At 35.0% G+C, this 14,080-nt stretch overlaps 1 pseudogene; it reads right to left on the reverse strand.

The window, feature by feature from the left end:
* Positions 1 to 9,516: 9,516 nt before the first annotated feature.
* Positions 9,517 to 11,963, reverse strand: LOC111915544 (G-type lectin S-receptor-like serine/threonine-protein kinase SD1-1; annotated as a pseudogene).
* Positions 11,964 to 14,080: the final 2,117 nt, after the last annotated feature.

Genomic DNA, 14,080 nt, shown 5'->3' on the forward strand with positions numbered 1-14,080 from the left:
ATTTAGTAAGATATTTCCAATGGCCACACAATGTCGAGCATGCCCTTGCGGTTGCAAATTACATGCCCAGGTTACGTCATTTGGATCTTTGTGGTAGTAATATGACAAATGATGGACTCGAGGCCATTCTTATCGGCTGCCCTCACCTTGAATCTCTAGACCTTCGTATGTGTTCTAATCTTAATCTCGAGGGCAATTTGGGAAAATTGTATACGGAATGGATCAAAGATTTTATGCGCCCGAATGACTCATTGGAAAACTACAGATATCATCTCCTAAGTTATGAATTTTATCATGAATTACATGTGTTCGATCAACTTATATATGGTGATGGAAGATGAAGATAACGATTGAAGATACATTTGTAATTATTTTAGTGTGTTTGGTTGTGGAAATCTGTTCCAATTCTCTATCTTTAATTTTGTCTTTTTAAGATAAACAAAAATAAATAAACAATTATTTTGGATAAATGTAGAAATTGTGTATTTGTTATTTATGTATTTAATATAATATTTGATTTTGGTATCAATTCGATGATATTAACGATATCTCAGGCATTTAAATTATATATATAAATTTTAACTATGTATATTTTGGATAAAAGAAAATATACATAAAATATAATAAAAATAAGTAGTACGAATTGTTTATAGAATTATATTGGCAATTAACATATGGAGTGAGGAAAAGATAAAAACTATAGGGTCAAAAATGAAATTACTTGAAGTGGAGGGTGGTAAGTTGGGCCACGACCCTATTTTTGCAAAAAGAATCCTAAGAGCCCTATTTTTGCAAGATGATTCCAAAAGGGCACCATTCTTACAAAAAAACTCTGAAGCTTTATGTTGTTACAAATATTTGGCTAACAACCAACTACGTAAAAACTGGACAATTTTTTTTGCGAGCATTGGAGTTACATTTCGGCCCATCCACATATGTAAATAATCAAGCCACACTCTTTAAGCTTACAGAAACTTCCACCGTTTCTGCCTATCAAGCGGATTTTGAAAAGACTAGCAATTGCGTCATCGACTTCACCCAGAATCTGCTCAATCATTTCTTATATGGCCTTTAAGATGACATTCGAAATGAAATCGCATTCCACAAACCCACCATACTTCATCAAGCCTACGGCCTTATGAAGTTCCATGCTCAACAACTGTCATTCGATGGTTCACACGTACCGTTGCCAATAAAACCACCCTCATGGCCCAACCCTTCACCATCTTCTTCACCACTTCCGATCAAGCGGTTAAGCCCCATCGGCATGCAAAAGTGACGGCCGAATGTGTTTGCTACAGTTTCCCCGCAAAATACCAACTAGGTCACCAATACAACCCACCCAAATTTCTAATCTTTCAATTGGAAACCGACCCACTATGGATCGTCAATACACAACACGAGCTCGGCTTGAGGACAAGGCCATTTTTTAGGGCCGGAGTATTGATACGATCTTGTCCTTGGATTAACACATGCATGAATCAACATAGAGGACTTTGTCTAGTCACGTTCTTGAAGACCTGGCCTATTTCAATTTGCCAATAGAAGTTAACTGCATTAAATTAGGGCTCATGTTTCATTCCATCATGCACATTTCCATTCATTTTACTTAGCAAGTAATTCAATGGTTTTGTTTGATAAAAGGAGTTGCATTTAATATACAACAATCCCTCCTATAAGGGGCATTATAGGTATCTTATTGCTAGTCAAAGGCACTCATTGATGTTATTATTATTTTTATTTTCAATTTTCATAGATGAGATCTATTGATATTGTTAATGTCAATGACAAATCCCTTCTGATTTTAGTATCTTGTAGGTAATTGTTTATTTTTGTTATTTCTTATTTATCAAATATTTTGAAAGTAGTTGAGCATTTTAGGACCACACCATTTGTGCTAATATAAAATTATGAAATAAATATTTTTTGGAAGAAAAACATTGATAGAGTTGGCTTTTCTTCTTTTTCTTTTGATATGTGTCTATAGTTAAGACATTTCTGCAACATTTCACGCGTTAGGACCAAAATAACAAACATTTAACAATATCCTATAAATTGCATAAATTGGTAATAAGTGAAGAATCTAATAATCAATATCTTGCCATTCAACAAACCCAAAAACGAGATTAAATAGTTTACAGGAGGAGATTCTAGAAAAGAAATCCTAACCAAACTAAAAGACTAAACTTTAGGAGTAAGAAAGAAAAAAAAAAGATAAGCACCATCTTATCCTACCAACGTACCAGAAAAAAAAAATCAAAATAAAAAATAAGTCCTTTACTCCCCCTCAAGTTGGAGCATGTAGATCCCGAATGCCCAACTTGTCTAGTAAAGAACTCAAGTGATCTCTCCCTAAAGCTTTGGTGAAGAGATCAGCAACTTGAGCCTTTGTGCCAACATTGCAAGGCACAATTTCCTTTCATTCCACTCTTTCACGAACAAAATAACAGTCCATCTCGACATGCTTTGTTCTTTCATGAAAAACGGGGTTATTAGCTATATGCCTTGCAGCCTGATTATCACAAAAAAGAGGCGTTGGACCATGTTGAGGTGCCTGCAAAATGGTTAACAACCAACACATCCATAGTACTTCACTAATTGTAGTTGTCATTGCTCGATATTCAGCTTCAGCAGAGGACCGAGAAACCACAAATTGTTTCTTTGATTTCCAAGAAACTGGTGTGCCCCCCAAAAGCAAAAGGAATCCGGTGTGGGATCGTCACGTGTAAGCACAACCAAGCCAATCAACATCACAATATGCAACGAGATTAAGACTACCTTCTTTAGGAATGTAGATTCCTTGTCCTAGAGTCGTCTTAAGATACCTTAACACCCTTACTGCCGCATCCATATGACGTTGCCTTGGATCAGAAACAAACTGACTGAGCATGTTAACAGAAAATGCAATGTCAGGTCTTGTAGTTTGTAAATAGAGCAACCTCCCAACAAGACATCGATATTGTCTTGCGTTAATGCGTGGACTATCAATACTTTGATCCAACTTCAAGTTTTGTTCCATTGGAAACGAACTGGGTCGACATCCTTGAAATCTACAATGTTCAAGGATATCAAGGGTATATTTTCATTGACTTAAGACAATACCCCCTTGATTTTTTTTAGCTACTTCAATACCCAAAAAATACTTCAACTGACCCAAATCCTTTATGCTGAAATTTTTATTTAGAAAAGCCTTTGTTTATTCTATTTTCTTCATATCATTCCCAACAATTATTGCATCATCTACATAAATAAGGGTGGTGCCAAAAAGACCTTCCTTATTGTAGATGAATAATGACGCATCAGCTCTTGATTGTAGAAAACCAACTCTAGTAAGTGCCATCGTGAACTTCTGGTACCAGTTTCGTGACGCTTGATGCAACCCATAAAGAGACTTTCGTAATTTGCAAACACGAGTGTCTCCCTCCTTCGAGAAACCTTCTGGAATCTTCATATAAACTTCTTCTTGAAGGTCACCATGAAGAAATGCATTATTAACATCCAGATGATGTACAATCCAATCTCTCTTCATGGCAATAGTAAGCAAGGTTCTAATAGCAACTAACTTTGCAATGGGTGCAAACGTGTCATGATAATCAACACCTTCCATCTACGTAAAACCCTTTGCAACAAGTCTTGCCTTGTACCTTTCGATTTCACCATCTGGTTTATAGTTTATCTTGTATACCCACTGTGGTCCAATGGCATGTTTTCTTTTTGGCAAGTCTTCAAGTGTCATGTACCATTGTCTTCAAGTGCTTTAATTTCATTTTTCATGGATGCTATCCAATTTTGGTCTTAGCTGGCTTGTTTAAAGAATCTAGGTTCTTCATTTGAGCTAATGGCAGCAAGGAAAGCCTTCTGGCTGTCAGAAAACTTATCATAAGAAATGTAATTCGTAAAAGAATGTACCGTTGAAGAAGCTTGATGGCTAGTTGGGCATGCATGGTCTATCGATGATGGTAGCTTAACAACAATGTCATCAAATCTCTTTGGCACAATTCTATTTCTCTTTTCTCTCATGTCATCATGAGTTTCTGTCAAGTTATCCGTTCCAGTGGTGGTATCTGTTTTTTCTATTTCTCTTGGATGCTCTTCATTTGTTTCATTGTTTAAGTTTCCTTCACCACCTTCATTTACATCTGTTTCTTCTTGGTTTGTCACAATTTCAGGGGACTTCCCAAAATATTACACGTCATCGTCATCTCCATTCACACCATCATCAATTATGTCTTCACGAGAATCTTGTAAGTCCATTTTACCTGCTGCAAAAAGAAAAACACCTTCTAAAAATTTTACATCTCTAGAAACTATTATTTTCCCACTCTCTTTATCAACGATGCGATGCCCCTTTTGCCCATGTGGATAACCAATAAAAACCCCAAGCCTCCCCCTTTCTACAAACTTGTCACCTTTGGTATTAGTATTTCTAACATATGCTAAACAACCAAATACACTCATGTGGGAGTAATCTGGTTCTCTACCAAAAAGGACCTTGTATGGTGTTTTAAAATTCAACACCTTTAAAGGGAGTCTATTAAGGATGTAAGTATCTATTAAAATGCACTCACCCCAAAACTTTATCGGAAGGCTAGCCTCAAATCTAAGGGCCCTGGCAATTTCAAGAAGATGCCAATGTTTTCGTTTGACAACCCCATTTTGCTAGGGAGTGTGGGGACAAGAAGTCTCATGAATAATTCCCATGCTAGAGTAGAAATCACTCATGAAACTCGAGGTAAATTCTCCTCCATTATCACTTCTTATTTTCTTGACAACCTTTCCAAATTGGGTCTTGATCATGTTACATAAATTAATTAATTGTTGGCTTGCCTCATGTTTGTATTTAAGTAAGAATACCCAAACGGACCGACTATAATCATCTACCATCGTAAGAAAATAATGTGCCCAACTAAGTGAAGGCGTGCGATAGCTTCCCCATACATCACAATGGATTAAGTCAAAACAAGCATCTGATTTAATATTACTACTAGGAAACGAAAGCCTTGTATGTTTAGCTCTAACACAAGAGTCACAAACTTTACTATTTAATTTATTCACACAATTTCCTAAGAACTTAACATGACTCAATTTAGACTCAGAAGTGTGCCCAAGCCTTTTATACCATACATGTCGTCATAAATGCCTTCTTTTCTTTAACCACCGAATCCATTCTATAAAGACCACCATTGTACTTACCCATGCCAATCAAGTTTTTCTCGTGTAGGCCCTATACAAGGCAAAAATCACTGTAAAAGTTACAGCACAATTCAAGTCATTGGTGAGGCGACTCACAGATAAAAGATTACATTTAAATCCTGGGATGTATAAAACATTCCCAATTTTCATTCCATTAGGAAGAGAACATGCTCACTTTCCCTCAACAGGTATCATCTCGCCATTAGGAATGACAACCGGAGATTCATAATCACAAGGTACTTTGGTTTCAAATAAGTTTCGATCACATGTCATGTGGTTTGTAGCTCCTGTGTCTATAATCCAAGAACTGTTACCTTTTTCTTTACCTGTCATGTTCACAGTAGGTTCTGTGTTGATCCTTGTATCCTTTGTGAAATATTTCAACAGCCCTTGATATTGTTCATCTGTCATGATTGGAACTTGTCTTGTTTCGACATTTGCCATGGCTGCCTTCGGTTTTCCTTTGTCTTTCTTTCCTTTTCCTAGCCACCATTCGGGGTAGCCAATGCGTTTGAAACAACCCTCCTTGTTGTGTCCACTTCTACCACAAAATATGCAGTGCTCCACTTCAACTCCACTGTTGCATTTTACATCCTTTGTCACACCTCTGTTGCGTTGTGATGTTAGATTCGTACTCCATTCTTGTTTATTGGTGTGGCTTTGTAAGGCAGCTGCTTCGTGTACTGGCTTCCTTATTGCAGCTATGGCACCTTGTTACTCATCTTCAGAAACGAGATGGTAGGCTATCCCTAGATTTGGTGTTGGTTTTGAGGCTAGAATCTGCGTTTTTATTGTTGTAAATGCACTATTCATACCCATCAAGAACTCGTATAACCTCTCATTTTCATTGGATTCAGTCAACCTTTTACCAAGGTCATAGGTGCACTTTCCACAAGTGCAGCGAGGTGTTGGTGAAATGGTTTGAATTTCGGCCCACAAACCTCTCATCCTCGTGTAGTAGGCTGAAACAGAAGCACCATATTGAGAAGTATATGTGAGCGTTTGTTTCAATTCGTAGGCACGAGGTGCACTCTCTTTCCCAAACCTCTCTTAAAGACCTGCCCAGATTTCCGCAGCAGTATTAGCATATTTGACACTCGACCTGATATCTTTCTCCATTGTTGTAGTTAACCATCCTTTCACCATGGCGTCACATCTCATCCATGGCATGTAATCAGCAGAAGTCTCTATCGGTTTTGCAATTGACCCATCGACAAAGCCTATCTTATTATTGGCGAACAAAAAATTTCTCATCTCTTGAACCCAATCATTGTAATTGCTATCGGTGAGAGCATCATTTACCTGTATTTGTTTAGGATATTCAGAGGCATGAATGTAGAATGGTGAGTCTACCCCGATCCTCTCACCATCGTTGCCTTTTGACGGCTCTGGAATGTCTCTGGCCATGTGGTTTTTCTTTGAGACAGGTCAGGTTAAACCTGCTCTGATACCATGAAGAATCTAATAATCAATATCTTCTCATTCAGCAAACCCAAAAACGGGATTAAACAGTTTACAGGAAGAGATTCTAGAAAAGAAATCCTAACCAAACTAAAAGACTAAACTTTAGGAGTAAGAAAGAAAAAAAAAGATAAGCACCATCTTATCCTACCAACGTACCAGAAAAAGAAAAGAAAATACAAAATAAGTCCTTTAATAAGGGATGTGCAAATAAGCTAAAAGGCATTCGTTTTTGTACTTGATTAACATTGATTGGCACTTATTTACCAGATTCTTGAAACAATAAAATGCCCCCTACAAAAAAGGTAAAGTTAAAGCCAAGTCAATTGAGTCAATGCCTCCACCACCTTCTACAACCAAATTCCCTGGATGTATGTGATTTATCCCTGGATGTATGCGATTTATCCCCCCTTCATCTATAGCTATCACCATACATGTCAAGCATGGTTCAAAAGTTTCTACCATTATAGCTTTTTCTACCATTATAGCTTTTTTTTTCATTACTTTTGAATGATTTTTCAAAGTATAATTTCCCCAACCCAATTATTAAAAAGTTGAAACTACTAATGTATTGCAAATTTAGATTTTGATGATTATGCTTTAGTTATACAAATTGATGCACCTGCAAAGGATGGTGAAGCCAATGCTGCACTCCTTGAGTTTTTAAGCTCGGTAATCCTTTTTCCACAACTTTTGAGTTAACAAATAGCAACATACTTTCAAATATTTGTTTATTATATTTATATCACTTTCAAATTCCCTAGGGTTTGAGTTTTGTTTCTGTGTGAATTTTTTTTATTATAATTCCCCAATTAATCATAAACACCAGCTTGTTTTTGGGGGCATTCTGCTTATAAATTTGTAATACTTAATATTGTATATGTTTTAAATTCTTCTAATTTCCTCTCTTTCTAGCTTCTTGCTAGTTTTATATTATTCCACCGTTCCAAAAAAAAGAAAAAAGAAAAAAAAATCTTCTAAATTCCTTTTTCAAAAGTTTTCATTTTTTGTTGTTTTTTGAACCCATCTCTTTCTATTCCCTTTTTCCCTTGAGCTATGACCAAATGGCCCCTAGCCCTATACGTCTTCTTGTAATTTCATTAGTTTCTTTTTGTTTTTTATATTGTAGATTTTTATTTATAGTGATAATGTTATATATGTTGTATAAACTTTAAAAACAGTAAATGTAATAAATTAATATCTATTACAAGTTGATAAAATATACATAAGTATGTGCATGAATCTATAGAATTTCTTTTTGTATTTTGAATACTGTAGTATGAAAGCAAAATCATTCTTTTGCATCTTAACCAATATTATCTCTAGAATCACCAAATGATTGTAAAGAATGAAGTTGATACATTAAATATTTTATAGTTTTTTAGTTTCTTCTTATTATGTTTTGTTTTAAGTTAATCAAGATTACACTAATGTGAAATTCAATTGTCACGATATTTCATTTATGCATCAGTTTGTTGTTGTTATGTTTTGTTTTAAGTTAATCTAGATTACACTTAAATGGGGGGAGGCTTGTTGGTGATTTTGTATCATCAATGTGTCTTTAAGTGTAATGGATTGACTTGTTGACCAAAAATCAATCTTGATGCATATTAAACAAGTAAGGAAGGTGCGGAGTGCACATTTCTTTAGGTTCATTCAAGATTTAAAGTAGACTGTTATTTAGGGGCGAAACCCCTAAACGAACAGGGGTTCGGGGGCAGCGCCCCTGGAGTGGGGTCCAAGGGGCGACAGCCCCTGGGGGGGTCCAAGGGGCGGAAGGGAATCTGTTTTTTGGAAATAAACCCAATTTTTTACTTTGTTTTGACCCTTATATAAATAACTCGGATTAGTGACTAGTTTTAGACATCAAACTGTCTTTTGTGACAGTTTTCAGATATACAACTGTCTGGTGAAATTTTTCTGATGGAAAGGTTACTTAACTAATTTTTTGGTCTTCATTTGATGGTACACACGAAATTCATAACACCCAGATTCTCTGTTCTTGGTCTCATTTCTAAGTCTTATCCGATTAAAGGTTGGGAGTACCACCCAAATACTTTAATCTGAAAGTGTAAACACAATTCTCAGAATTTCCAAGCCTTTTATTTTCACAAATTTCTAACATCAAGTTATATTTGTTCTGATTTATATAATATATATAGGTTATAAGGGTAAAAAAAAGGCAAGTTTCATTGGGTGTTGGGTCGAAATCAAGGGACAAGGTTCTGATAGTTGAAGGTGTATCATTGGAGGCAATGTATAATGCTCTCGATACAAGATTACATAATGCCTAATCAACAAAATGACATTTTCTTAATCAGCATGTCACCCCAAGATTCGAACGAGTCAACTCCATTTTAAAGTGTTTCATACGATTTCATCGAAATGACTTAAGGCTCCTATGTTTATATATGATTGTCATCGAAATATAACTAGGGTTTTGTGCCACATGAAACAAAATGTTTAATTTTGTACAATATGATTTAAGGTTTCTAGGGTTGTCATATTTTATTTATTGTACATAACAAATGCAATACATGCCATATAACACTTTTGTTATATTGTGCATCTGGATTAAGATTGGGAGTGGCGTTGATGAGGTAAGATAAAATTACGATGTTATGTCTCATCTAAGAAGGTGGCAAAAGATAGGCAAAGACTCACTCTCACACTTCTATGCAAAAGATGTGAATGTCATTTAAATCCTTACCTTAAAATTAACCTTGCCATTCTAATTCAAGTAATGTCAAGGATGACACATCTCTTATGGATTCTTATCTTCATACAATTATGACATTTATGTGAAAATTTCCATTTGCCAAGTCTTTTGTGTTATTTGGATCACTTGAGAAAACAAATTTATCATGAACCTATGTTGAGATGGAAAGAGATGATGATAATGAAGTGTACAATAATGAGGTGTACAATAACATGCTTCAAAATAATATATGAATACAAAGGTAACCATGGGGAAATACGAAAACCACCAACAGTTATGGATATTTACAAAAGTAACCCCAAATAATACATAATTACCAAAGCATACTCTTAACACACAGTCAACCCTCCTCCCTTTTGTACATCCGACCATATATCTAGGATACAATAGTGTTATCATGTATTCATTATCCAATGATGAAACAGAGTTAAGTAAACCATTACTTTCTTCAGTGAAAAAGGCTGGTTGTTTAGGTGGAGGCAATACCCCATCACTAATCAACATAAGAACCACTGATAACATAGTCGGCCAATCTTCTGCATGATGTTGCACGCACAATAATCCAACATGTATTGATCGTTGTATTTCAGAGGCGACACATAAGTACATAAAGACACACTCATGAGTTCAATGGACTTGCCTTCCTTATAGAGTCTCCATGCCTGATCGAAACCCATCATAGATCATATAAGTATGTCAAAGCCCAAAGGGTGATGTTAATATGACATCGGTTTTATTCGACCTGATTAACTTACAAGTGCAAGAAGGTTGTCACTATGAGTCCCGTGAGAGAATTCTCTATTTTTCTTCCCACTTACTATCTCTAACAAAATAACACCAAAGCTAAATACATCCAATTTATTGAGAAACACCCATGTACTGCATACTCCAGAGAAATGTATCCACTGCACCCAAGTCCATTTCATAATTAAACACATATTATTGGCTTTGCTATGATTTTGAGTTTGTTTTATTCGAAAATCTCCCATTTTCATTGGAAGGAATTGTTAAAATGTTTTATAGATTCTTACTGTGTTCCAACCACCTTCTTTGTCTTAGCCATGGCATCCTCTCCTACAAACTTTCTTGCTAGCCCAAAATCAGATATTTTTGGATTCATTTGGATGTCCAACAATATATTACCTGCCTTGAGATCTCTATGGATGATTTGGAGGCGGGAATCTTGATGTAAATAAAGAATACCTCGTGCCATACCATGGATAATGTCAAAGCGTTGAGGCCAATCAACCATTGAACTTCTAGTTTCATCTGCTCAATATGAGCTACTTAGTCAATGCAAGTCAACTACAAATATGTAAATGTAAAAAATTAGAGAGGATCAAACCAAATAGAAATGAGTCCAATCTTTTTTATCCTTATACTCATAAATTAGAATCTTTTCATTTCCATGAATGGAATATCCAAGGAGCTTCACAAGATTTTGATGCTGAAGTTTGGCAATACAAATGAATTCATTCTGGAACTCGTTGTGTCCTTGTTGGGATGTTTCTGAGAGCCGCTTTATAGCTACTACTTTTCCATCTTCCAGCACACCCTAATTAAAAGATATATATATATATATATATATATATATATATATATATATATATATATATATTCGAGCTTATGATTAAAAAATTCCTCAAGTATTGCCTTTTATTCAGAAAACATCAATATGTTACCTTGTAAACTGGACCAAAATCACCTTCTCCAATCTGATTGTCAATGCTAAAGTTATTAGTAGCCTTTGCTATTCTATACAGGCTGAAAAAAGGTAATTCACCAAAGTTTTCCATCTCAACTTTATCTTTATCAAATGTCTGCCCCTTATTCCCTACAGAAGTTCACTTTCTAATTGTCATTATTACATGCATCTGCCAAAAATCATTCTCATACAAACTTGTACTTAGTCATAAATAATGTTTGTTAATGTTTCATTTCTTGAAGCATAAAAACATACTTGTTTATGTTTACCTCGTCCTTTCTTGTAAGGCCTTTTCATTTTCTTTTTCTACAAGCATATGCTACTGCAGACACAAGCGTTGCTACTGAAGAAACCGAAAGCGCTATAATGACAACTGCCTTCTTCTTGTAAAAAGCGGATATACCTTTTTCTAATAAATACAAATAATTACTAAGACTACAAATCAAACCAAATAAACTAAAACTAGTAGAACACCAACATAGTTTTTTATTTTTATTTTTTATTTTTATTTGTTTCAAGATGCCCTATAAATGATTGTATAAATGATGGTTTAGCATGTAGTAGGATTCACTGTTATATAAATATTGTACCTTGTAAGTCAGAGGTTGCCATTTTTATGTAAAGTTCCTAATGATCATCATACTTTCGAATGTCCATAAGATCATCAAACCATAACAAACATCCACTTCCCCCGTTTCTTATATCTAAATCTGCATAAGCAGTAAAAGAGCAATTCCTTCTGCAAGCCTGCTCACATTCTTCACGAGACATGCTCAAATTGTACAATGAATGACGTGTATCTGGAAATTTTACTCCTGAAATTTTATGGAAGACATCTTTGGTCCCACAATTCAAAGGTTTCTTGCGTTTACACCCATCAGACATATCTCCATGAATCCATCCTTTTAGGACTCTTGGTTCAAAACCTTGAATACAACTACAAATCGGATTTTCAAGTGTGCTAATTCCATAAGGACCACATCGTCCATAAAGATTACATGTATCAGTTGGAGTTAACCCCAAGAAACATTGAATTAAAGCAATAACATGAACATTACGTATCAGAGAAGAGAGATGTTTATATGTGCACTAAATATAGCCTTTATTGATCAAGCATCAGTTTCTTTTACAAATACAATTCATACACACACACACACACACACACACACACATATATATATATATATATATATATATATATATATATATATATATACGTACTAATCATCATAATGTTTAGTGAAACATTGTGACTTTTGACCAATATAATGGTTCCTAACTTCAACTTCCTTCCTAGCTATAACTGACTTCCTAACTGCATTAATTACTTGTTGAAAATACTAAAATAACCCTAAGTCTAGATTACATTTCCAACAGTATCAACAACTATATTTCCATACACAGCCCATTTAGTATCTTTTGTTCTAATAAAGGCATAAAAGTGATTAAAATATTAAAATATGTTGTATAAATATGTGTATAAATATACACATATGAAAATACCCCATACGTATACTTTGCTTGCCCTCAAGCAAATTGATTTAAAATTTTACTAGCAAAATACAAAACAATCCATTTCAAACCCAACCATTATCCCGAGACCTCAATACATGTATTTATGTCTATAATTCCTAAGAACTTCCCATTCTTAAATACTCACAATCCCTATGAATCTTCACCCCTTAGCTTATACGACATTCATTTTTGCAACCCTCCGAATCAATCCTTAGAAGTCTTGCTTAACCTCAAGGTATTTTTGGCTAAACAACCAAGCATACATAAATCCTAGAAATTACAACTTTGATACCATAATAGATCTTTTTGAATTCTTCACTATGTTGTATATTTGATCTTTGTTTTACTTGAATTCACCACCTTCTTCGTTTGATTTTTAGTATCTTCAATTTTTTATTTCTTTCGGATTTCTGATCTTTTGATCTTCATACATTGATAGCTCCAAAATTCTTTAACTTTTTATGTAATTTCTCTCTCTTTTTTACATGTATTCTCACTTTTGTCTCTCTCAAATCCTACATGCTTAAGCAAGGAGCTTAGCTTCAACCTTTATTAATTAAGATATTAGTTTGAGTGCAATGACTACCTAATATTTCCTGGATAGATTTCAGGTTTAGGCTGCAAAACGTGTTATGCCATAAAAGCTACCAGATTACCTTTCATACTTCACGGCTTTTCACTAGGAAATGGGAAGCCACAAATACACTACAACATGTGTTGGCTCAAGTAAACATTTGGGCTCTCATTGGATCATCTAATACTATACTAGCAACAATTTTGATTAGCTAAGTTTCCTAAGTTAGACTATTTAGAAACTAAAATTTTAAAATCAAATGCTTTTCCTCATGCTATATACCCCCTACCCCACACTCATTTCATGCAATGCCCTCATTGCATGATATGCAAAATATAAACTTAAAAAGAGGGAGAAAAAGGAACAGACTCTCCTAGGATAGAAGATGTGACTCGATTCATGGAAAAGACATCTAAATCGCTCGAACGTGTGGACATAGAAGTGGAAAAGAGAATAGTAGTCTGCTTGGTACAATTCTTCATTTAGGCTTGAAAATAAAATTCTATGGTATGGGAACAGCTCATCCATACCATGAGAATTAATAAAATGTATGCACACCATTCTGGAAGACGTAGGCTACTGGAAATACGAGAACTGGCTTGAAAAGTGACTCTAAAGGCACCACGTCATGGTAGATATTACTATGGCATGTTGGACCAAACAGAACGTTTTTTGGTATTTTTTTCAAGTGACAACACGGCGTGGTGAAAGTGCCACGTCGTGATAGTCCTAAAAACTCAAAAATCTGATGCCAGAATGTACTAAAATGCGGACTATCTGTGACACCATCTCTTGTATAAAGCTCTAAGACATGACTCTTCTCTCTATGACTCAAGTAAACACCCAAAAAATATTCTCTAATCTTGCTTCTCTCAATGTTCTCTAAACTTTTATGATAACGAACTCTCTTTTG

The sequence above is a fragment of the Lactuca sativa genome, chromosome 8, assembly GCF_002870075.4.
Source record: "Lactuca sativa cultivar Salinas chromosome 8, Lsat_Salinas_v11, whole genome shotgun sequence".
NCBI classification, from domain to species: Eukaryota; Viridiplantae; Streptophyta; class Magnoliopsida; order Asterales; family Asteraceae; genus Lactuca; species Lactuca sativa.